Source organism: Suncus etruscus, chromosome 20 (assembly GCF_024139225.1).
Source record: "Suncus etruscus isolate mSunEtr1 chromosome 20, mSunEtr1.pri.cur, whole genome shotgun sequence".
NCBI lineage: Eukaryota > Metazoa > Chordata > Mammalia > Eulipotyphla > Soricidae > Suncus > Suncus etruscus.
In genome coordinates this window covers 1,109,715-1,136,089 of record NC_064867.1, presented here as the reverse complement: position 1 = coordinate 1,136,089, position 26,375 = coordinate 1,109,715, and the positions used below count along the sequence as shown (strand labels likewise).

Genomic DNA, 26,375 nt, shown 5'->3' with positions numbered 1-26,375 from the left:
GCTCCCTTTCACTTCCCAAAACCCTATCTGTAGTTTTTCACAGGGATTAGGGCAAACTCTCTAGCCCTGCCTCAGAGCTTGTCCTAGCCATCTGAGTGTCCCAACTACAGGACTAGCTATTTTGCAATCTGTGCGGTCTGGCAAGTTATCTGGCGTCAGTAGTGGTGTTTTCACCCCATCTGCTTTTTCTGAGCCCTCTACGGGACAGGAGAGCTTCCGTTTCAGACCTCCCCAGCTGAGGGCGAGGCATATAATCCCAGGATACTTTCTCAAGACCAGAAGGGGCACGAAGAGAGTTGTTTCCATGATTCTAGAGCTCCTCCTTTCTGGGAAGGGTTGAGGTCTGTGCTCTGTGCTTTCTCAGGCCAGTTCCTTAATATAATGTAATAGCATCACAAAAATGAAAGTGAAGCTGGCCTTGGGAAGAAGAGAACTGGGAAGTCAGAGATGGAGGGGAGGGATAAATAAGCTATCCAAGACCTCCTTTGACCAGAGGTGATTATCCAGAGTGTATGGATCTGAACTCAATTTTAGTGGATAAAGTTGAGATGTTTTGGATGCTAACTTTCCATCTTAGACCTCTGTTGGATTCTCAAAATCTATAGTCCAAGATTCTTATCTTTTAGGTCGTATCTTTTCTGTTGGGGGCAGATCCTGACCCTGCTGGGATTATGTGGTGCCAGCGATTGATCTCAGAGACTCCAGACACTTGGAAAGGCTTTGACTAAAGCATTCTTTATCAAGGTCCTAAAAAACGAACAACATTCCCTACTCTGTCCTGGTCCCACTATAACTACTACACACCCATAGATACTGGGGTGGTAGCAGAGGTTCTCCTCTCATTTCACCCTGCCATCGATTATGGATTGATATATGTGTGTGTAAGTATGTATGTTTGTGTGAGCATGTGTGTTTGTGTACAGCAACTGGGAAAGAAGCAAATTTTTCACCTTCTTAATTTACTACTTAGGAGGACAGTGAGGGAGGAGCCAGGCCTCAGTCCACAAAGGCACCAAAGCTCAGTGCTTGTTCAGGCTTGTACTCACTGCCCTCCCCTGGTGACTCAGAGCCCTTCCCCTACCCAGTAGGACCACACGTCTTGCCTTTTCTTCTGTTCTTGCCTTTGTGCTAGTAAGCCACATGCTGTTAACTTTTGCTCAGTACCCGTGCTCATCTTGGACCTCTTCTCTTGTTTACTCTTTCTGAGAATTATTTGCCTCAATATCTTCATACAGGCGCCTTCAGATCAAGTATCATCTCAGAGATGCTTCCCTTGGAAATTTGGTGTGGTTTCCATGGTTACTCTCCATCCTTTCTCTCTAGCTTTGTTTGCACAGCTTCTCACCTGATGGAATGATCTTCTTTTTTTCCATTTACTTGTTTATTGCTTGGCTGTTTTTCCCCTCCTGAAAGAAGCTTCGCCATTACCAACACCTATTTATTGCTGCATCCTCCTCCCCCAACACTAGCAAGAATGAAATAAATGCTGCTGACATAATGCATATTTGTTTGTTGTTATTTTTTTTAAATAGGGATATTTTTTTTTTCAAATTCTTAGATGGTTTTGAAAAGCCAAATATACCTATTATATCCAGCCAGAGGGACCTGTTGGTGGAAGTAGTGGGAATTGAGGAGTGGATAGTTGTGAATCTAGATGCAACCTTTCTACTAAGCTTGGTAAAGGAAAGCAATGGAGGGGATAGGTCTGGGGTGTTCCATTAACTCAGGAAACACTTGAGCATGTGTAAATGTGAGGAAAGAAGCAGCAGAGTGGGTACATGCAGAAGAAAGAGGCTATCTCCAAGAACTGAGGAGGGAGTGAGGAGGTGGTGGGGATGTGGGAGTCTGGGTTACAAGTGAGGGGCACAGAACAAGAAAGACTGCGTTGGGAAAAAAGGGAGAAGGAGACAAGTGCAGGAATGCAGGGTGGGTTAACAGTGGCAGGAACTTAAAAGTAGTTCCTGTCTGTAGTTTCCATTGTGTCTGTGCAGTGTAGGTAATGCAGTAGATTGTTTGCAAGGGAAAATAGTGACATTAAGAGTTTCAAAGTAATGAGGATGATGGAGAAAGTTTTGGAAAAGTTACTTCCTTCCAAGTCTTTGAAATATCCCCTAAAATATCATTTTAAGATGAATTAAATTGATGATTCATTAATCATTTTCGACAATGGCTTGCCACTTAAGCCACTTGCTATAACTTCACATATAAGCCCAGACCTCAACTTGAGACCCATAGAGACTCAGGTGGAAGATCAAAGAATTGGAAAAAAGTAAAAGGCAGAGTCTGATCTTCCCAGGGAACCAAGAATCCGTAGGAAGCAAGAATAATTCACAATGGGAAGCTGCAACAGATCACAGCGCAGAGGGGCTGATATGTGAGTGAGAGAGGGATTTGCTGAATCTCCAACTGAACTGCTGCTATCACACAGAGGAAACCAAGTCTGAGAGAGATCTGGGAAGGTGTCTTTCCTGACTCCATATCACACACACCCCATTCATATCAATAACACCTAGTAAATACTTAATATCTCTGCTTCCGTAAAATGAAGGGTCTTACATGGAGTCAATAGTTTTGTGTCCTGATTCCTCTTTTTGCAACACAGGTTAGCACTAACAGGAATATTGATTTAGGGTAGAGGCAAACTAAATTTTGGGGGGAAGGATTTTGAGCGCCTGGAGCTGTGCTCAGGGTTAGATATGTGATCACTTATGAGACCACTTCAGAGATTACTTATGGTGGTATTTCAGGGACCATATGTGGTCCTGGGGGGGGCAAGCTGGGGTCAGCCGCATGCAAGGCAGATAATAGTTTGCCCCTGTACTTCAAATCCTCCAAACAACTAATTTTTCTTGTTAATATTTATATTAACTAAGCAGTGTCCTATAAAAGGTGTTTGTAGGTATTCTCCATAGCCAGTGGAACCATTATTTTTACACTATTCTATTGCAATCTCAAAGTTTCTAATATGAGCTTGCTAGAACTCTGGGTTACTTGGGAGTACCATCATATGTGATAAGAATGACAAGGAGTAGACAGGTCTCCAGAACACACTTTTATATCAACCTTAGCGTCTGGGACCACAGTTATAGTATGTGAGCAGGGCACTGATCTTGAACATGGCTTATCTAGATTCTGTCCCCTGAATCCCATTTGGTCTCCTGAGCCTACAAGGAGTGGTCCCTGAGCAGAGAGTCAGGAGTAAGTCCTGAGCACTGCTGGGTGTGAACCCCCAAATAAAAACACACCACAAAACTAAGACACCTTTTAAGGTCTATGTTGATTTATAATTTTATGTAGATAAAGTATTCTAATGGATATAGGGATACAAGAATCTGGGGACTGGAGCAATAGGACAGTGGATAGGGCATTTGCCTTGCACATGGCCAACCTGGATTTGATCCCCAGCATCCCATATGGTCCCCCAAGCCTGTCAAACCTGCCAAGTGTGCCTGGCTCTGAACACTGACCCAGGAATAATGCCTGAGTACAACTAGTTGTGGCAAACAAAACAAAACAAAAACAAAAACCCACAACACCTTAATGACCAAAATGTAGTGTTTCTCTAACTGAATTGAAGAGTCCACTATTTGTCATTGCCTTATAGATTTGGATTGGATCGCATGCTATTTAGTGATTACTAAGTCCTGCTTGGGACTAGTTCACCTACTAGGAAAAGAGTGTTTTGATTTTTGGTCAACTGAGTTTATATAAAGTACCGATGAGCACAGACTAACAAATATTTCTCATGATTATACTTTTATTTTTTTTAACTTTCTTTAGGTCAAACCTGACAGTGCTCAGGGCTTACTCATGACTATGAATTAAGGAATCACTCCTGGCACGGATAGGGAGACCATGTGGGGTATTAGAGTCAAACCTGAGTAGGTTACATGAAAGGCAAGCACCCTACCTTCTATTTTTCCAGTCCAATATACACATACTATAAATAAATTTCACAATAGACTACTATAGGCAGTATGGCATTTCTTTTGTATGCTGTTTCAGTAATACAAACAACATTATTAGTAGATAACTCACATGAGTTTGAGGAAAGTAGAGGAAATGGGAAGCTACCGCTTAAAAGATGAACATTATATAAAATGAGATATTTAACAGATTGAATAATTTGGTTGAAAAATATTTCAGTAATAAAATAAAGCTCTAAAATGTTTTAAATAAACTATCAAAGTAACATTCACTTTCTATTTTGAAGCAAGGGTCAAAAAAAAGTGTTTTTTTTTTTTTGTTTGTTTGTTTTGTTTTTGAGAAGAAGACACCTGGCATGGTCAGAATTCAATCTTGGCTCTGAGTTCAGAAGCCATGTAAGGTGTTGCTCAGGGATCATATGTGATGTCAGAATGGGGACCATGGTCAAGGTCACATCTGTAAGCAAGGCTAGTGTCTTAATTTCGATACTACCTCTCTAGCTTCCAAGAGTCGATTGTTTTTTATTTTTATGGATCACACCTGATTGTGCTCAGGGCTTACTGCTGGCTCTATACTCAGAGATCATTCCTGGTAGTACTTGGGAGACCACATAGGTTTGCTAGGAAGTAAGCCTGGGTTGGCTGGGTGCTAGGCAAGTACCTTACCTGCTATGCTATCTATCTAGCTCCAAGACCCTATTCTTCTTAATTCAAACACCATGATTATAGAATTGTTCATAATACAGTTGTTTTTTACTACAGATAAAGTTGTTCATGATTGAGTTACAGTCATACAATGTATAACAATCTTCCCATCCTCGTTTTCTTTTTTAAATACTTTTATTTATTTATTTATTTATTTATTTATTTATTTATTTATTTATTTATTTTGGCCATTATGATGATGCTCAGGGGTTACTCCTGGCTATATTCTCAGAAATCGCTCCTAGCTTGGGAGACCATATAGGATGCTGGGAAATGAGCCTGGGTCTGCCCCAGGTCAGCCACGTGCAAGGCAAATGCCCTACTGCTGTGCTATCACTGCAGAGTGATACAGTAGAGAACCCCAAAGCTCTCTTAGAAGGTCCATAAGAACTAACATAGCTTTAAGAGCCCCTTCTTTTAGTGGGGAGTATTGGAGATTAGGTCACATTGGCTCTGTGCTTACGGATCATTCCTGGTGATGCTCAGCGTAATATATGCAGTTTAAAGGGTCAAACTGTCCCTCCCTTTCCCCTTTAGACACTTGGCTTTCACCTTGCCTATCACTTTATGTCGCTAAGCACTCAGTTCTTGTTCGATTGTCATTGTCTTAGTGGTCCCTTCTCTAGTCTAACTGCACTGCTCCAATACTTGTGCTGAGTTTCCTACCATGGGCTGGTCTCCCACCCCCAGCCCAAATCTCTATTATCTCTGGATATTACTAAAACACATTTTTTCCCTTATAATCCCACAGATGAGTGAGGTGGGGTAGATTGTAAGACTGAAACCCATTTATGAATATCAAACGAAAAAAAAGAGAAAAAAGTTGGAAAAAAATAAAGGATCAGGGGCCGGAGAGATAACATGGAGGTAAGGCGTTTGCCTTGCATGCAGAAGGATGGTGGTTCGAATTCTGGCATCCTATATGGTCCCCCGAGCCTGCCAGGAGGGATTTCTGAACATAGAGCCAGGAGTGACCCCTGAGTGCTGCCAGGTGTGACCCAAAAAAACAAATAAATAAATAAAGGATCAAACTGAGGTTTACTGTATATAAGGCAAGACTTTTACCCCTGTACCTCCTCTCCAGTTCTCCTACCACTCCCTTTTCCATGGGAATTATTTACTAAATGTTTTTGGTTTGACTTCTGAGATCTCTGCCATATGGCAATTTTTGAGTTTACTCTGCTATTTTTGTCTCAGAAAGGCTGCTTCTCTTTGTTACAGACAGAAATCTGAAAACATCAGAAAGAAAATGTTTGGGGTCCTGTTTTCCCTTTGCATGATGATGCGACAGATTTTTACATCATCCATTTTCACTAGATTTTACTCTCCAGTACTTGAATTCTCCATTAATATCTCCCTTGGCAGCTGACAGTTTCTGTTCATTGTCTTCTGGCTTATACACTTCCTTTTTTTTTTTTTTGGTTTTTGGGTCACACCCGGCAGTGCTCAGGGGTTACTCCTGGCTGTCTGCTCAGAAATAGCTCCTGGCAGGCACGGGGGACCATATGGGACACCGGGATTCGAACCAACCACCTTTGGTCCTGGCTCGGCTGCTTGCAAGGCAAACGCCGCTGTGCTATCTCTCCGGGCCCATTATACACTTTCTGAGTCAGACCTTGTAAGGGAGACTTTTTTTTTTTTTTCCGTTGATGAAATCGTTAAGGATTTCTACTGCCAGCTGCAAGGTTTTGCATTTATTTTCAACTTGAGTTTTAGCAGTAAGCTGTAAAAAATTGCTTTCCAAGTTTTTTTCCCCACCCAGCTGATACCTTGATGGCACTGTTAACTGTCTTGGACTGCAAATGGTGTCGGTTTTCTTAACTCCTGTTAATGTCAATTCTGGTATCTTAAGACTTGCTTACTTTTTATCTTCTTACTATGGGGATGAGCCAAACTAATTATTTAAAAAGGATCCTTAGTGATAGCACAGTGGTTAGGCAGTTGCCTTGCACATGGCCTATCAGGGATGGACCTGGGTCTGATCCCCTGCATCCCATATGCTCCCCCAAGCCTGCCAAGAGCGATTTCTGAGAGCAGAGCCAGGAATAACCCCTGAGCTCCTCCAGGTGTGGCCCCCAAAACAAACAGAACCCCCCCAAAAAACAAATAAAAAAAGATTCTGTTTATTTCCTTCTCTTCAGTTTTTTTCTAAGATCAAGCAGTTTCAGCTTATGACATATAAGAATTTTGTATGTGATGACATATAGCATATAAGAGCTTTGTATATAAGAACTTAAAGCATATCAGAAGTTAACTTCACTGTTTTACATAAGTAACAGCATTTCTCTGAGACTTGAGTTCTTTTTGTATTTGCTTATTAACTCATAGGTAGGGTTGGGAGAGCAGGAAGACTTTGGGGTGGATTTCATGTTCTACGTGTCTCCCAAGGTATTGCTACCTTTTTTTTTCTTCCAACTCCTATGTTATTTCATATCTTTCTTTCTCTTACTCAAGTTCTTCTACATTAATTCTTCATTTTCATCTAAAATTCACAAAATATCTTGGTTTGAGTATTTCCAGCAGAACTGCTAACAGCCATATATATATATTACATATGTAATGCATATTTATATTTGTGATGTTAAGGATTGAACTTATGAACATGCAAAGTTCATACTTTACCATTAAGCTATAACTGGCCCCCAGTTTTAGTTCTTTAAGTTTTCTATGGGTCCCCTGTTCTTTAATTATATTTATTTTATTAAAAATAAATTTCTTTATTTTAGACACTGTGGTTTACGGAGTTTTTCACAATATAGTTATTTCTGGCATTCAATATTTCAACACCAATCCCACCACCAGGATAAGGTCTCCTCCACCCTGGTCATTAGTTTCCCAAGCTCCCCCAAAGCTCCCCAAAGAGGCAGCTCCACTGCCCCTTATCAGCTATGAATGATTTATTTAATATTGCTTAGTACAACTAAATGGCAATGGTACTATTGGAAAAAAAAACTGCATTAAAAGAAAATTTATGAAACTTGTAATACTTGGCAATGGGGTCTGATGCCATTCTCTGAAGGTCTTTTAAGCTGTATATTATCAGTTGTGTCTGATTTTGTGTGTTGAAGTTCTATGGATTCTATGAAAATTTCATATCTGGTTTGGTGTATTACTATTGTGAAATCAGTATTAAAATTCTAGGGGTATTGTGCTGCAATTTTGAGGATCTCTGGATCTGGGCTGATGATCTCTTAAGATGATAGCTGTGGTGGGTTCCTAAGGGCGGCAGTTGTAGAACAGAATTTGTGTGTGCGGATTCCACAGCTTCAGCAGGGTAGCGGAAGGGAGGGTTGGGGGAACTGAGTACCTTTCCTCCACCCCTTCTCCAAAGGGCCTCAGGGTGATCAGCTGAGAGGCTTGTTTGTCCAGGATTCTTTCCTGCTAGTTGGAACTCTCTTTCAAGAGTTAGGTGGGTTCAGGGCGTTGGTCTCTTGCATGGACATGGCTGAAGGCCCTGGATTATGGGCTTGGCTGCATGAATATTGGAGGCAATAGGGAGAGGTGCTGGTGGGGCCATTGCTGGCTCCAAAGGCCTCTGGAGATGTCAGATACACACACACACACACACACACACACACACACACACACACACACACACACACACACACACACACACCACACTCCACGCCCCCTTCTTTGATGTCCCCGATTTTTCTCTAATTTTATTGCTCTGGGTGTCATACCATCTTCACTGCTTTCTCCAAAGAAGATTCTCTTCTAAACTTGAGATTCCCCCCCACTCAAATCGGCACTACGACTCAGGCAAGGCCTCAGTGTCAGGCGACTAAGAGCAGAGCTGAATAGGTGCATTCTGGCTTCAAGTCTTTCCAAACCCCATATTCTTTATTTCCACAATGGCCGAGAGAGTCAAGGTAGTCTTCTATCATGCCACTGTGCCCATCTGAGAGAGGATGCTTATCTCGTTGCAAACTATGTTCTTGACTTGCTTTTGCCTTCTAATTTCACTTTCTGTTACTTGCATGGCTTTACGTTTCCAAAAGTTCTTAAACATCTGAACTCCTTCATTTTACTTTTTATCATGTTGTAAGTTTCCCTGTAGTCAATTTGTTGGGGTCCAAAGAAAATAACCTCTGGATTATTCAAAAGGTCACAGGAATTTTTAGTACCAAATATGAGAGAAAGAGAGAAAGACAGAGAGAGAGAGAGAGAGAGAGAGAGAGAGAGAGAGAGAGAGAGAGAGAGAGAGAGAGAGAGAGAGAGAGAGAGGAGAGAGAGAGACAGAGAGAGAGAGAGAGAGAATTTTCCTTTTGCTGCTTTTTACACACTAGGGGAGATAGATACTCTCCATTCATTCCCTATCTCAAAATTATAAGCAGATGGAGAGATGGGAGGTACATAACTCTTCATCTGGGCAAAATGTCTGCTGTTCCTTATTCAAACAGAAGGAGGTTTGGTTAAAATATCTTTCCCGTTTCTCTCTTCTGCCTTGTGAAACTCAAGCTACTATGAAAATGAAAAGCTTTCATGCACATATCACCCAACAAAGCTGAGTAAACCTACAGCTCTGTTCTTGGAACATTTTACACACCCATGGGCATTTATGTAATTTAGATCCATGTTATACAGTGACTGTCTTGTGCAATCCTAAAATTCTGTGATTTAAGGGGATTCTGCTGTATTTGAACAAGGAGAACACAGACATCTAGCACAAGGATACTCAGTGCCACCCATTTTCTGTGCTTGTGGGGCAATGTTCACAGTAAGCAGCTGAATTTTCTGGCCTTGGAAGCTGTGGGTAGGTGGGGCCTATCAGAGTTCATCCAGTGCTTAGATAATGCTTTCATCTATGGCTTTTTCAAGTTGCCTATCTCCCATCTTGCTCAGTGGCTGGGCTGCATTTTCCCAGTCCAGACTCTTCTTTTCCTGTCTGTTCCCAGTTAGTTGAAGGTGAACTCTGAATGAAAATCTCTCTCTCTCTCTCTCTCTCTCTCTCTCACTCTCTCTCTTTCTCTCTCTCACACTCTCTCTCTCTCTCTCTCTCACTCTCTCTCTTTCTCTCTCTCACTCTCTCTCTCTCTCTCTCTCTCTCTCTCTCTCTCTCTCTCTCTAACCTTCTGATCAGGATTCTTAACATGTAAAGGACCAAAACAACAGAAGTACCATATTTTTCTCTATATAAAATGCACCTACCTGACCATAGTTTTTTGATGAGAAAAACAAGAAAAAATTAATAAACTAAAACAGAATATTTCAATCATGTTAAGTGAACAGCAGCCAACATGACATTAAGAACATTATGACTATAGCTGACAAATGGAGAGAGTTTAAGTTTTGAGTATTCTTCTAGTTTTCTGATAATCCCAAGAACTCCTCATCTCTAGAGTCAGCATTCAATCCATAAGATGCACAGACATTTTCCCCCATCTTTTGAGGGGAAAAAGTGTGTCTTATGGTACAAATGGTACTGTATCTCCAAAGCATGAAGAGGGCAGGCTGGAGTGTTCTGCATGCTTAGCCTTTGTTTATTTGCTTACTGTTTAGTCCAATCATATGAGCAGTGGGTAAGATGTTCTAGATTTTCTGAGTTTTGGACACCCATCTGACTCATTGGTCAGGGAACAATATCTCTTTCTGAAGAAGTTAAGGGAGAACAATCCAAGATGCACAGATACTACCTGTTGGAGAATTCTGGTTTGATTGCTATTTTTCCCAACAGCATTTTGAAGATGCCTTCCTGCTCTCTTCTGACTTTTATGATCACCAATGAGAACCTTGCTTTCCCTCTGTGTCCCTTCATTGTAAGTAAACAGTGTTTTCCTTTTGGTCACTTTTAAAACATTTTTCTTTTTCTTAGGACTTCTGAAGTTTCAATGTGATGTGTTGTGTTTTTTTTTTCAGGACTCAAATTTCTTCAATCTGAAGACATCCATCTTTCTTCAGGGAAGTTCCAAAAGCCAAGATATTGTTGTACAACTCCCTTATGACAAATTATGTGTAGGCAAAGATGTGGAGAAACGTCTATCAACCTCTGATAAGAATTTATAAGTTACTACAACTGGCATACAATCTGGGAGTATAAGCAATATAGGACATTATATAACCTATGCTTTTTAGACATCCATCTTAAATATGACTTTCATTCACAGAAAAAGAAAATTTACATAACTTCATTCAGATTTGTATCATAAAAGAAGACAGAGGAAAAACTAATCATAATTATCACCAAAGAATAACTAAATCATATGTAAATAATAAATAATAAATAACTAAATAATATGTAATGACATATTAATAAATAAAATAATAAACAACAGTTCAAGCAAATGAAACAGTTATATCCCATACCAGGGAGACAAATTAGACAAACAAAATGGGACTATAAAACTCAAACAGTAGATGGTCAATATAAAAAATGTCCCCTGCATGAAATTTTATGTCATAGTTTCCTATTAAGTTGAAACCATAAGATCTTTCTTTCCCTTTCACTGTGACAGTATTTTAAAATATATATAACAAAATAAACCAATTCAAAAAACATTTATCTTCTTGGAAATTAAAAAGAAAATGTGAAATAATTGCTGGTTTGAAAAATAACAGAGATTAAAAGCTGCATAGAACTAGTCAATGAATATATGCTGGACACAGCTGTGTTTGGAGAGAAGTGGGAGAGACTAATGACTAACCTGGGATTTCTCCAAGGTTATTAGCATGTGAAAACAACATTTGCTCTGAGTCAACACTGTGCCTGTTATGCCTCTCCCTTTCAACCTTGCTTTAGTAATATGTAGGAAAAACATTGAGGATATTAGAAAGTTGTAGAATGTGCATGGATGTCATTAGGTAGAGAGAAGCTGAGGGTAGAAGACAGAAAGGACTTGCAGAGAAGTCTTGTGCTGGAAGGAAGCTAGTTAAGCGTGTGTAGGTGCATGCTATCTTTACAAGGCCTTGACTTTGTCCATGAGCCAAACCCAGTCAAGTTTCAGATGTGTGTAAGACCAGGGAGCATGCCAAAGTTCTGCTCAAAATGTGGGAATAGAGGGGAAGTAGGGGCTACCAGATAGTAGGGAACAAGAATGGTAGACTAAGGTGAGAGATCAGAATGCCAGACCTCAGAAGGAGAATGAAACCATTTAATACCACACAATAACTGGAGGTCAAAGCCAAAATCTGGGCTTCCTCTTTTAGGGAGGGCAGAGCTCTCTGTGGAAGTAACAATATAGTTTGGGAGATCGCAGAACCTTCAAGTAAAAATAGTTCTCCGGCCCCAATTAGGTGCTCAATGAACAGCAGAGACTCTCTACCACTGTTTCCCAATAATGTAAGTCATCAAACTCCTGGGAATAACAGAAGGGGTGGCCTGACAGTCCATTAGAAAGCACAGATTACTAAACCAGTCCCACCCAAACCCTTCAGGAAATATAAAATGCCTTCAACCTTTTAAAGCTTTTCTCAAAGTCAGAACTAGTTTCAGATCGCTGAGGTCTAAACACCATATCATCCAGAAGACACTCAGTTGTCACACAGTGCAAACTGGGGAGGAGAGATCACAGTATATATTAATTCATGCAAAAACAAAAAAGGATGATAGAACAACATGTTAATAACTAGAAATTACTGAATTCTCTTTGTTGTGAAAATAAAACCGTTGAGAATGAATAAACAAATCTGGGAATTACTTGAAACCTGGATAACCAAATGTAATATGTCTTAAATATACTAACTTATACAGCACTTTCATTGTATTTCTGTCTTTTAAGGGTCGATTTCAAGGATCACTCCTAGATAGATATTGCAGAAATTGGATAAAACTCTGAAAGTTAGTCTATATAAGTTGAGGAGTGGTAATTCCTTATTTTTCCTCTTGTGGGGGCTCTCAACTGGCAGTTTTCAGTTATTACGCCTAAGAGTTATGCTTCCAGGTGTTGCTTATGGCAGTGTTGGAGGACCATGCAAAACATATGCACCATTTCATTGTTTTCTCTCTCTCTCTCTCTCTCTCTCTCTCTCTCTCTCTCTCTCTCTCTCTCTCTCTCTCTCTCTCTCTCTCTCTCTCTCTCGTCACTGGCCCTGGAGTGGAAATTTGGTTTTTATTCTAACAATTATGAACATTAATTCAGAATCATTTCTTAAAATTGTGATTGGTTTAAGAAAAACTGAGATATGTACCCAGAACTGTCTGGTAAATGCTTTACAGCTGGCCCTCTGAGTGAAAAGTCCTCCTTTCAATGAGTTGCCATTTCTATGGTGTCAGTGCTTTTCCTATGACTGGTTTCAAACTCCGAATATATAGCCACTGCATGTAACATTGAGAAGAGAAGTGCAGAGATTACCCTCATGGAAGCTGCTGCATAATTCATGACCTGTTTGAGACTAGGTTTATACTAAAAATACTGCTTCATAAACATACAAAGGTGCTAGTGAAAGAAAAGCTATAAAAATAAAAGAAATTCAAACTGGGAGCTCAAGTGGAGCAAACATTTTTTTGTGGGGAGGAAATTTTGAGAAAATGTATTTGTCCTATTCTGCATTTAATTATTTTGTGAGACAATTAGTTTATTTCAAACACTGTTCCATAAATTCTCTGCCCATCACAGGAAATTTACAATTTCAACCATTTCAAATATTTGGGGCCAGAGAGATTGTATAGTTGGGACATTCCTTGCCTTGACCAAGGCTGACTCAGGTTTGATGCTCCAACATTACAGGCATTCCCCTAAACCTCACCAGGAGTGATCACTTAATGAAGAGCCAGGAGTAGTAGTTCTGAGCCCAACTGAATGTGAGCCAGAAGCAAAAAATGCAATTTCTTAATTTCTTTTAGGAATGTTGGGGCCATACTTGGGTGTATTGGTGACTGCTTCCATCTCTGTGCTCAGGACTTCCTCCTGAATCTGCTTCAAGAATCATGCAGGAGGAGGGTTTCAATTTGGGTCTTCTGAATGATGACCATCTACATTTAACTATAACTTTTATTAAAAATAAGGTATGTATAAGAATCACAGAGTGTTCTGAACTTTTAAATTATTTTTATTTGGTGCTTCTCCAACAGAAGTCGAGGCTTCTTTCTTTACAAATATTGGTGCCCGAGTGATGTTGACCTAAAACTGATGGAACTGGCCCGCTGAAGTCAACTTCAGGATGGAGAAACTGAGGTTTAAGAAGAAGAGATACTGTGTTTGGGGAAACAATACTAAAATTTATGCCAGTTGTTTTGGACACAGCTTTATTTCATTAACATCAGAGAACAAGAAAAATATGTAGTTCAAAAATGGGGGAAAATGGATTAAGAAGCTCGTGTTTAAGCAGGGAAAGAAAACTCATTAAGATCAAGGTAAAGGTGGATTAGTAATACCGACAGAAAGCCAAGGGTCTTTTTTTTTTTTTTTTTTTTTTTTAAGAAGAAAGCTTTATTTGTCCTGTTCCTGTAGTGATTTATGCTGTCAGATATTTTTTTCTGCCAAGCGGTCAAAGTTAGAATATGGGAACAAGCTTATTTGTACAACTTGTGCCTGTGGCTTCTAAACGACTCACCACTGGAAGGAACAAATGCCCTTGGAGGACAGTTGACTCCATATTTCTGAGCAGGGGAAGACAAATAGTTTGTGAATTCTAGATGTTCAAAGAAAACAAGGTTACACTGAAGCATCAGAGAGAGAGTCACTAATCCGTAATGAAGAAAAAGAGAAGGTAAAACAGAATTGCCTGGAAAATACATTTGATTTCTGAAAAAGTTGCACTGGTTTCCCCTACTTTGAAAGTAGAGCATTTCTGTGAAGTCTTTTTGTAATAAGAGATGGCATAATGTGAAGAAAACAATTCCATTTATTTATACAAGAATAAAAAGTTCCCATACTAAAAACAAGACATCCAAGCATGATAAAGATACATAAAATAAAAAATAACACCCACATACAGTAAAAGCATGAATCATTGGAAAAAATTTTAATCTATAGAAACTGATTCCCAGGGAAGAAGCTTGTTGTACCATTCTTGCAGCTCTAGGCACACTTGCTTCTGAAATGGCTGCTCCAAGACAAATGCTTAATAATTCTATTTTAGATTTTTGCTATTTGTTGTAAAAGCAGAAATCCTTTTCTTTTTTTCACCCTGACAGACAAAACAGATACTCGTATAGGTCTTGAATCAAAGTAAAGGGGTGTGATTTTTACTTTTTGAAAAGCAGGGGATACCTAAATATTAACACAAATGATAGAGACTTACCCTTCTTATCAACTATTTTTAATCAGTAAGTTTAAAAATAATACAAAAATTAAAAATAAAATTTTAATTTAATCAATAAGTTCAACTTAAATATACTTTGATTTTATTAATCATTTTAAATTGCTTTTGTTTTTTAAAAATAATTATTTATGGGCCCAGAGAGATAGCACAGCGGCGTTTGCCTTGCAAGCAGCCGATCCAGGACCAAAGGTGGTTGGTTCGAATCCTGGTGTCCCATATGGTCCCCTGAGCCTGCCAGGAGCTATTTCTGAGCAGACAGCCAGGAGTAACCCCTGAGCACCGCCGGGTGTGGCCCAAAAATTATTTATGCTTGATGGTTACAAAATTATTCATGATTTATTATATTTTTTCTATATAACATTGTCTTATTCATAAATAAAATATTGGTCATGTTTAATTTTAGAAAATACTAGCAGAACTTTTTGAAGAAGTTATACTGTCTTAAATTACCACTACTGTGAATCACTTATAGTTTCACATTCAACCATAATGGTGCTTGTCCATCTTAATAAAATATAGATAGATATGTAGACAACATAATTTTCTGTCATAGAATGTAAACCAACCTTCACTAGTGCACTTTTCCTGCCACCAATGTCCCCAGTTTTCCTCTCACCTACCCACCCTGCATGTCTCTAGAACAGACATTTTACTTTTCTCTGTCTGTCTGTCTGTCTGTCTGTCTTTCTCTCTCCTTTTTTGATACTGTAGTTTGCACCACTATTACTAATGAAAGGGCATCATACATATCCTTTTATCCCCTTTCAGCACCCAGTGCTTGTCCAGAGTGATCAGTTCCAACCATCATTTTCACAGTGGACCCTTTTCTACCCTAACTGCACTCACTGCTCTTTGTGGCAAGCTTCCTACCATGAACTGGTTGGTCCTCCCTCATCTCTATTGTTTCTGGATATTATTACCATCCTATCTTTTAGTTCGGGGGAAATTCTCCTTAGGTCAAAAGCTTCAGAGACACCACTCCAAAGATGGAGAAGGACAGCACAAAGAGGGGCACCATCTCCCCATGATTATGGCTACTCTCAGACTTGACTCTAGGGCATCCATCCCTCCTCCCTCACAGAGGGCTCCAGTTAAGGGAGGCCACTTTATTGCCTACTGTGTTTTTTTCAAAACATTCCTAAGCACCACTATTTATGCTTATCTTCCTGGAACCATACTCCCCCAACCCCTCCTGGCTATTATAGAGACCTACCTGCTATGTCTGTGGCCCTGCTGGTTCCTCTTATCCTTTATAAGAATTATTGGAATGAAATAAAGTTTCTCTGATCATCAGCCAGTGGCCTATTTTTCACTGGTTATTAGCTGGGAAAACATACCTAGTCCCAAACCAGGAAAATGAAAGTAGACTTTTACTGGTCAAATGGGTGGATACAGTCATTATTATGATTATTTGCTTTGGGGACTACTCCTGGTAATGCTCAGGGTTTTCTCCTGAGCATTACTTCACTGCTGGAAGTACTTAGGGGACCATATGCAGTTCTATGGGATATAAGGTTGACTGATACAAGGCAGATGCTCTACCTGCTGTAATATCTTTAGACTCTTTAAATTATTATTATTGATTATTATTATTTAAAAATTTTTATTTAAAGAAAATGCATCACATAGTTGACATAACTGATAAAATACATTTGTTTCAAGATGACAGAAAGCAAAGTTATTTAAAAAAATAGAAAGAAATACTAAAAATATAAAATAGGAGAAGAAAAAAAGAAAGAAGAAAAAGTTCAGTAGCAAGTATATTTGTGAAAATTATTGTATCTCCAATAAAGTCATTAATACAGTAGCAGAAGGTTTAGTAAACTCTTTTTTTAAAGATAAGAGATTTAAAAATACAATAAAAAAGGTGTGCGTGTGTGTGTGTGTGTGTGTGTCAGTTGTTGTTTGCATATACATAGCAAAATCTGGGGAAAATGGAAAGGAAAAACCTTTGGCCTAAGAACAGGGAGACCTTACTAATGAAATATTCTGGCTTAAAACCAACTCTAGACTCCAGGCATACTAGATTGTCCAACCCCAAAAACTTTCTCTGCGATCCCACTAAAAGCTTTTCACAATTACAGTTGTTGCTGTCAGGCTTCTGTAGTTAGAGATCCTGGTTTCTGTACAGATTCTATGTTGAAGTCAGGGTGACGTGGAGCATCTTCTGGTTTCATTTCACCATTAGATGGCATTGCAGAAAATCCTGCCTTAAAAGCAGGTTGTTCCTGTTACGAGTCGTCAGGGTGTCATAAGAACCCTCTTTGGAGGGGCAAAGTGATAACGCAGCAGTAGGGCGATTTCCTTGCACATGGCTGATCCAGGACAGACCTCCATTCCAACCCTGGGGTCCCATATGGTCCCTTAAGAGAGGAGCGATTTCTGCGCACAAAGCCAGGAGTAACCCCTGATCGTCACCGGGTGTAGTCCCCCTCACCCCCAAAAAAGAAAAGAATAAACAAGAACTCTCTTTGGAGTAAGTCGATGCCAGGGCAGCAGTAGGGCCTTCCCTGGTATAAGTCTGATTCCTGGTGCTGGTGTAGAAAACTGTGGTTGTTTCTGTAGATGATATTCAAGATCTGGTTTAATTCTTATGTCTTTTCCTTTCTACTTGAGGCTTTTTTCCTCCCTTACTGCTTTAAAGAGTGATCTATTTTTGCTTTTTTGCCATTTGGATTACCAACTGTCTTGGTATTGTTCTATTATGATCTACTGGCATTTTGTTTAGCACTCTTTTTACCTCTTGGGTTTGTAGAGAAACCTCTTTCCCAAGGGTGGAGAAGTTCTGTGCCTTTATTTCCCTCACTACTTGTTCTTCCCCCTTGCCATTTTCTTCCCCTTCTGAAATTTCTATAATTAGATTATTTCTCCTATCTTTGTTCATTAAGTACCTTACATTTTCTTCCAGGGACTTGTCTCTCCTTTCTTTTTAAATTCTTTATCCCATCTGGCTTGTAATTTGTCTTTAAGTTTCTCTATGCGATTCTCCACAATTCTACTATTATAGCTTGCTAACATGCTTTATTTTTATTTTTTTTTATTTTTTTCCTTCTTTATTTGAACATATTGATTACATAAATGATTGTGATTAAGTTTCAGTCATGTCAAGAACACCCCCTTCACCAGTGCAACATTCCCACCACCAATGTCCCAAATCTCCCTCCATCCCACCCCACCCCCACCTGTACTCCAGACAGGCTTTCCAGTTCTCTCATTCATTCACTTGATTATGGTAGTTCTCTGTGTAGTTATTTCTATAGCTGTACTCACCACTCTTTGTGGTGAGCTTCATGGAGTGAGCTGGTGTTCCAGCCCTCCTCTCATTGTCTCTGAGGATTGTTATAAAAATGACTTTTATTTTTCTCAAAACCCATAGATGAGTGAGACTATTCTGCATCTCTCTCTCTCCCTCTGACTTATTTCACTCAGCATGATAGATTCCATGTACATCCATGTATAGGAAAATTTCATGACTTCATCTCTCCTGACGGCTGCATAATATTCCATTGTGTATATGTACCACAGTTTCTTTAGCCATTCGTCTGTTGAAGGGCATCTTGGTTGTTTCCAGACCCTGGCTATTGTGAATAGTGCTGCAATAAATATAGGTGTGAGGAAGGGGTTTTATATTGTATTCTTGTGTTCTTAGGGTATATCCCTGGGAGTGGAATAGCCGGGTCGAATGGGAGCTTAATTTCAAGATTTTGAAGGAGCCTCCATATAGCTTTCCATAGAGGCTGTACTAGGCGGCATTCCCACCAGCAGTGGATAAGAGTTCCTTTCTCTCCACATCCCTGCCAGCACTGATTGTTCTCATTCTTTGTGATGTGCGCCAATCTCTGCGGTGTGAGGTGGTATCTCATTGTTGTTTTGATTTGCAGCGCCCTGATGATTAGTGACGAGGAGCATTTTTTCATGTGCCTTTTGGCCATTTGTATTTCTTTTTTATCAAAGTGTCTGTTCATTTCTTCTCCCCATTTTTTGATGGGATTAGATGTTTTTTTCTTGTAAAGTTCTGTCAGTGCCCTGTATATTTTGGAGATTAGCCCCTTATCTGAAGGGTGTTGGGTGAATAATTTCTCCCACTCAGTGGGTGACTCTTGTATCCTGGGCACTATTTCTTTTGAGGTGCAGAAGCTTCTCAGTTTAATGTATTCCCATCTGTTGATCTCTGCTTCCACTTGTTTGGAAAGTGCAGTTTCCTCCTTGAAGATGCCTTTAGTCTCAATGTCATGGCTTTTTAGTTTCTTCAGTTCCATTTGTATGGTTTCTTTTATCTTCTGAAAGAGTTCTTTATAGATGAAATTTATAGATGAATTGTTCATCTATAGATTTCTTAATTTCACAAGCTAGTGACTCCTTGCTAAAACAGTAAGTGTTGATTTTAGGTCTTCATCTATAAGGTTCAGGCGTTTGGATGGACTTGGAGATTTGTCAGAATTTCTCTCTGTTTCCCCCACAGTAGATGTGTTCTTTAGCTTCCCCTACTGAATTTTGCATTTAGTGGTTTGGGGTGCTGTATTTCTTAGGCCAAGGGTCTTCAAACTACGGCCCGCGGGCCACATGCAGCCCGCAGAGGAGTCTGATCCGGCCTGCCAGCAGTGAGCACTGTTTGGTTGCCAAGATACCTGCCAGCATATACACACAGTGATATCCAAATATCAGGAACCATGCACTCAAAATGGTAACCGTCTTTGGTAGCACTTATGCCTGTGAACAGACTTTTTCAAGAATGAAACATCTGCAATCTCCAACCAGATCAAGATTAAGTGATGCCCACTTGCATCACTTGTTACGGCTGGCAGTGACAAATATGGAACCAGACATTGACCATCTCATTAGCCAAAAGCAGGCCCACAGTTCCCATTGAAATACTGGTGCGTGATCTGTTTATTTATAAATGGTTTTCATTTTATTTATATAAGATATGTGCAGTGTGAGTAGGAATTACTAGCTCATATTAGTCCGGCCCTCCAGCTCTCTAAGGGACCGTAATCCGGCCCCCACTTTAAAAAGTTTGAAGACCCCTGTCTTAGGCTGTTGAAATAAGCACTAGATCCAATCTGTCAGGAAGTCTATGGTATAAATTAAAATGACTTCTCACTAGCATCCGAATGGTTTGGGAAAATGAGGACTGATGGGAAAGAAGGAAGGATGCTGGGAAAGACCCAAAAAGACAGCCCCTTTTGTGTTTGGTGGAAGGGATTAAGGAGTGAGGTTCCCTATTCTCTCCCTGGCACCAACTTGGCTGGCCCCAAAGGGCAGATGAACAGTGCTGGCATTGGAACCCAGAAGGAGACTGAAGGAAGACTGAAGAGGAGAGGAGGCCACATTTGCTTGAGCTTGGTAGAGGGGATTAGGACTGGATCCTTTCTGTTCCCCACCCAGACACAGGCCTCACTGTCCCCCGGGAACAAAGATTCAGCAATGGTCTATTGATTATTATTGATTTAGATTATTTGAATTATTATTAAATTTTGTTTATTATTATTATTATTATTAATTATTGATTAGTATTTATTGCCAGCTAAATACTAAAGGAATCAGTTCTAGTGGACTCAGGATACCATCTGATGAGTGGAAAGAGAACATGGATTTCCCTGGGCAAAGCAAGTGCCTGTTGTACTATTCACCCAGTAACCTCCACCATATTTCACAGAACTCTTTGGAATATTGAATATGTTCTGTGATAATCCTATTGTTATTCTTACTTCAGTTTCATCTCCATGTTACAAAATAATATATATATCACTAAGTATTTTTAAACTATTACTAGTGTATAATTTTAATATTATATGCTCTTACTTTTATTTTATTGGTTGAAATTTTAATATATATGTATACAAAAATAATTTTTATATGCCCACATCTATAAATATATTAGGGATATTTTAAGACAAAGTGTCAAGTACAGGGTTAATTATGGAAATTTAGATGATATGAAAGATTTAATACCCAGAATTGGGCCAATACATCTCTCTAAAAGATCTCCCTCCTTTTCATTGCTTGCTTGGAGGGAGAAGGGAGCTATTACAACATGTCACTTGCTTTGTTGTTTGTTTGTTTCTGTTTTATTTTTGCCACACCCAGAGGGGCTCAGTTGTTACTCCTGGCTCTGCATTCAGAAATTACTCCTCATAGGCTTGGAAGTCCATGTAGGATGCTCAGGATCAAAACGGGTTGGCTGTTTGCAAGGCAAACGCCCTACCCACTATATTATCACTCCTTCTCTTCATTTGCCTAGTTTTTATCCCAAGCACTATATGACTCCCTGAGTTCTACCAGTTGAAGCATGGAATAAGAACCAAGAACTACTGGTATGGTACCCAAACCAAATAACTAAATTTTACCTTTTCCTATAAACACAACTTTCCTCACAGGACTACATTTTCACACACTCTTCCCATGATTATGGTTCCCCTTTATCTCTCCCTCACATAGATAATTTCTTAAGAATGTCTGAGAGAGAGAGAGAGAGAGAGAGAGAGAGAGAGAGAGAGACAGAGAGAGAGAGACAGAGAGAGACTGAGACAGAGACAGAGACAGAGAGACAGAGAGGTGGAAATGTCTGCTTAGAGAGCAAGGGTCCTCAAACTTTTTAAACAGGAGACCAATTCACTCTCACTTAGCCTGTTGAAAGGCCAGACTATAATTAAAACAAAGAGCAACTATGAACAATACTAGCCCATGGGCTTAGTTTGAGGTTCCCTATCAGAGACTGTGAAAAGTAGAGACAGAGAGAAGGAGGAAAATCGGAGAGTGCAGCACACATTACATACACGCGCGCACTGTGAGCCCAGGTCGAGTTGGAAGCTAAGCAGGACAGGCAGCAGCAAGAGCACCAAATGGATGGGCCAGATAAATGTCATTGAAGTTTGATGACCTGTGATGTTTGGTGACCATGTTTGATGACCTGTGGCCTAGTCAAACAAGCACGAAAAAGGAGTTTCATTTTCACTTACATTTATATCATTTTCACGCAAATGTCAGGTAAATGTCATGGCTTCATAGAATCTGTAGACTGAAATAGGATACATATGAACTGATTTCAAAGTCAAAGGCAATGATTTAATAAGAAATGATAATAAAAAAGGACTTCCTAAGAATTTGCTGGCCAAAGACTTAGCCATAAGGGGGAGCTCTTGTTGTACTTTGAAACAAAATTATCCTTCAAGGATGTTAATGGGGGATTTCAAGTTTCCATATTTTAATGGAGGGGGAAATATATATATGATATACATACACATACATATGTATATATATTAAAAACAAGAGCTAGAACTATAGTACATTGCAGCCAATGCAAGTATGAGCTCTAGCACCTGGCAAGTTACCTGGATTTCTGCCAGGAATGATCCCTGAGCACAGAGCACTGCGGGTGTGGTCCCTCAAACCAAACCAAACAACCAAACAGAAAAGCCATGAAAAGCGAAACCAAATATAAGTGAAAAATCATTGGGCATTCTTTACTATAGCCATTGTATATATAGAAGTGAGACCAAATAAATCCTGGAGTATAGGAGCCAAAACGATTAAGGCTGGATGAAAAGCAGAACTGGCCTTGTCGATTGGCTGTCTCATGAGACAACTATGTGTATTTTAATCAGTGGCTCCCTCTGTCTTTTGGTTATTTTCTCTCCTGAACAATAAAAAATAAAGCTATTGATGTTTATTACAGATTGATGCCTGTAAAGGAAGAACTAAGAATTAATCTTCTTTCTCAAAGGCACTCTTTTCAAAACAATCTTGTGTTCTCAAAAGCTAATAGTCTTCGAAGTATTAATTTAATCACATTTTAAATCATATGAACAATATCTCACACTCACAACCAGCTTCTTTCTTTCCTATTTTGTTTTTATTTTATTATTATTACATATTTTTTATAAATCTTTATTAAAGCATCACGATTATAAGTATGTTTGTGTTTCAGTGATAAACAGAATACCCCCCTTCACCAGTGCAATATTCCCACCACCAATGCCTGCCCCCTCCATCACCCCGCCTGTATTCTCAGCAGGCATTCTACTTCTCTCATTCTTTAACATTGTCGTGCTAGTTGTTAGTGTAGTTATTTCTCTAAAAGAGTTCACCACTCTTTGTGGTGAGCTTCAGATTGTGAGCTGGTCCTTCCGGCCCTTCCAGCCCTTAACTCTACTGGACCTTATCACAGTAATGTCTTTAATTTTTTCTTAAAACCCATAGATAAGGGGCCGGATAGATAGCGTGGAGGTAAGGTATTTGCCTTTCATGCAGAAGGTCATTGGTTTGAATCCTGGCATCCTATCTGGTCCCCCAAGCCTGCCAGGAGCAATTTCTGAGCGTGGAGCCAGGAGTAACCCCTGAGCGCTGCTGGGTGTGACCCAAAAACAAAACAAAACAAAAAAACAGAAAAAAAAAACCCAAACCAAAACAAAAAACCCATAGATGAGTGAGACTATTCTATGTCTATCTCTCTTCCTCTGACTCCTCTGACTTATTTCACTCAGCATGATAGATTCCATGTACATCCATGTATAGGAAAATTTCATGACTTCATCTCTCCTGACAGCTGCATAATAATCCATTGTATATATGTACCACAGTTTCTTTAGCTATTCATCTGTTGAAGGGCATCTTGGTTGTTTCCAGAGTCTTATTGTAAATAGTGCTGCAATCAATATAGGTGTGAGGAAGGGATTTTTGAATTGTATTTTTGTGTTCCTAGGGTATATCCCTAGAAGTGGAATAAATGGATCATATGGGAACTCAATTTTCAGTTTTTTGAGGAATATCCATATTGTTTTCCATAAAGGCTGGACTAGACGGCATTCCCACCAGCAGTGGATAAGAGTTCCTTTCTCTCCACATCCCTGTCAGCACTGATTGCTCTTGTTCTTTGTGATGTATGCCAGTCTCTGTGGTGTGAGATGGTACCTCATTGTAGCTTTGATTTGCATCTCTTTGATGATTAGTGATGAGGAGCATTTTTTCATGTGTCTTTGGCTATTTGTATTTCTTCTTTGAGAAAATGTCTATTCATCTCTTCTCCCCCTTTTTTTGATGGGGTTATATGTTTTTTTCTTATTAAGTTCTGGCAGCACCTTATATATTTTTTATACTAGCCCCTTGTGTGATGGGTATTGGGTGAATAGTTTCTCTCATTCTGTGGGTGGCTTTTGTATCTTAGGCAATATTTTCTTTGAGGTGCAGAAGCTTCTTAGCTTAATATAGTACCATTTGTTTATCTCTGCTTCCACTTGTTTGGAGAGTGCTGTTTCCTCCTTTAGTCTCAATGTCACATAGTGTTTTACCTAAGTATCACAACCAGCTTGTGCCATGTAGTTTCAGAGCTGTATTGACAATTACATAAGTACCAAGTGATCCCTTCTTAAAGTGATGACATTGAACTTTTATTGAGTTGCTAAGTCTTTCTGGATGATTTTAGGCTTGTTATTGTCAAAATGACAACAGTTGACTTATAATTAATATCATACACATATTCTTAAGACAAATCATCTCTTCAACAAAGATAATATGGGGTTGACAGCATTGTCATCAAAAAAGCTTTTAGGATTTTAAGACATTTTGAAAACTGATTTCACATTATGAAAGTTCTTGCAGAAGAGCAACATGATTACTTCTTTCATTTAACTTACTCATTTAATTTACTTTCTTTCATTTAATTTCTTAGGTTAATGAGATGAGAACAGACCAATATTATATAATTGATACATCTATGTTAGGGAAATTCCTGTGTCAGCATATTGTACTGATATGTAGTATATAATATATATATATATATATATGAATATACTGATATAAATCAGTACTCAAGTATATACATATATATGAAAATCTCATAGTGAAGAACTGTGATTATTTGCAAAGAAAAGAAATAAGAAAAAGTCTTCAAGAAATACCTGTAGATAGGCAAGCTAAATATAAAAAAATACCTAGATCTTTGCAGGCAAAACATACTTTTGAAAAGTAAAAGTCTTGTGTAGGTCTTATTTTTGTGCTCTTAATAAAATAACAGTTTAGCAGTAGTAAACATGATTATTTTCAATATAGTCTCATTATTTTAGACTGCACACTTTCATGGATTTATTCATTAAAATACTAGATCATAGGTAAATGTAAAAATAGCAATGACTCAGCATGATTAAATCTAAAAATTAAGTAGGCCAACACATTTTGCTTTTTTTGGGCCACACCCGGTAACGCTCAGGGGTTACTCCTGGCTATGTGCTCAGAAGTTGCTCCTGGCTTGGGGGACCATATGGGACACCGGGGGATCGAACCGTGGTCCGTCCAAGGCTAGCGCAGGCAAGGCAGGCACCTTACCTTTAGCTCCACCGTCCGGCCCCACATTTTGCTTTTTAAAGTAAAATATACTCAATAAAATATACTCAGATACTCAAATCTAACTTTAAGATCCTAGAAACAGATCCTTAGATTTTGTTCATCTTTACACCATATAGTTTTTTCCATTAATTAGTCCAACACATTTTAATTTAATTTAATTTTGTTTAATTTTTTGGGTCCACATCTGGCAATGCTCAGGGGTTACTCCTGGCTCTGCACTTAGGGTCACTCTGGAGACCATATGAGATGCCAGAGACTTACCTGGGTTGGCCTTGTGCAAGGGGAACACCCTACCCATTACTGTATTAGGCATTGGCCCCAGGGTTTTTAAAAACCCCAAGTGACCTCGAAAATAGTTTTCCAGTATTAAACCAATGTCAATGTTTAAGTTTTGCAAAACAACATCATCTATTACTTTAAACTTGTTCGTTTGGCTTCTGGGCTCTGATATAGGAAGTATATCATGTTATAGGGAGAGCCCTTTCTTCTATATCAGGTCTTTTTTATTGAATTTCAAGGCTTAGTAATTCCTGAAGCCCATGGTAAACCCGAATCTCTAATTTTAGTCCTCGTCCTGATATTCCTACCCCATTTTTAGAATTTGACCCAGTGGAAGTAAAAAGGAAAATTCTAGGATCCACATGAATGTTCTTCAAGATGGCTAATCACTTTACAGAACACAGGGAAATGGACTGTGTTGGGCTGACTCAGCATTCTAGTATTTCCTGCTCAAGAGCATGATTACATGGGTAAAACTGAAGGTGTTTTGCTAGCACACATGGCTTTGAACTTCTTTTTCTAGCTAGACCTTAGGTTAATCCCCCCCCCCCAAAAAAAAAACTTGATGCACATAAAACAATGTCAAGGGCAAGCAAGATATGTTAGATGTTAAACAATGCTTGGAGTTGGAGACAGTATCTTGGACAATAGATCATTGTTTAATGTGACCACAGAATTATAAGGGTAAGGATGGGCATTGGAAGCTATGAGGACTTTCTTTATTAGCTTCATTGTAGGAAGGAGTTTTTAAATGTTTCTGTCATTGCCTCGATACTTTTCCCTTTTACCAGTGTTGAAGGTTTATATGGCTAGGAGAAGAATTCAGTCTTACTGTTTATTACATAGAACCTCTATTCCAAAAACATGTTGACACTAATTTTATAAGCTTTCAACTAGGGACTGCCAAAAGATAGAACC

The 26,375-nt window shown here is 39.2% G+C and overlaps 3 protein-coding genes across 4 annotated transcripts in view; 2 read left to right on the top strand and 1 right to left on the bottom strand.

Moving 5' to 3' along the window:
• The window catches only part of MOBP (myelin associated oligodendrocyte basic protein), a 49,430-nt gene extending 38,301 nt beyond the window's left edge, over window positions 1–11,129 (top strand). For both annotated transcript variants that reach the window (XM_049766444.1, XM_049766445.1), the window contains 2 exons: window positions 10,309–10,390; window positions 10,491–11,129. The gene's annotated coding sequence lies outside the window, so the exon portion shown is untranslated. The remainder of the gene's footprint in view (window positions 1–10,308; window positions 10,391–10,490) is intronic.
• Window positions 1–26,375, top strand: part of EIF1B (eukaryotic translation initiation factor 1B) — a 634,827-nt gene that overhangs the window by 66,594 nt on the left and 541,858 nt on the right.
• Window positions 1–26,375, bottom strand: part of GORASP1 (golgi reassembly stacking protein 1) — a 737,102-nt gene that overhangs the window by 528,433 nt on the left and 182,294 nt on the right. The window lies entirely within an intron of this gene.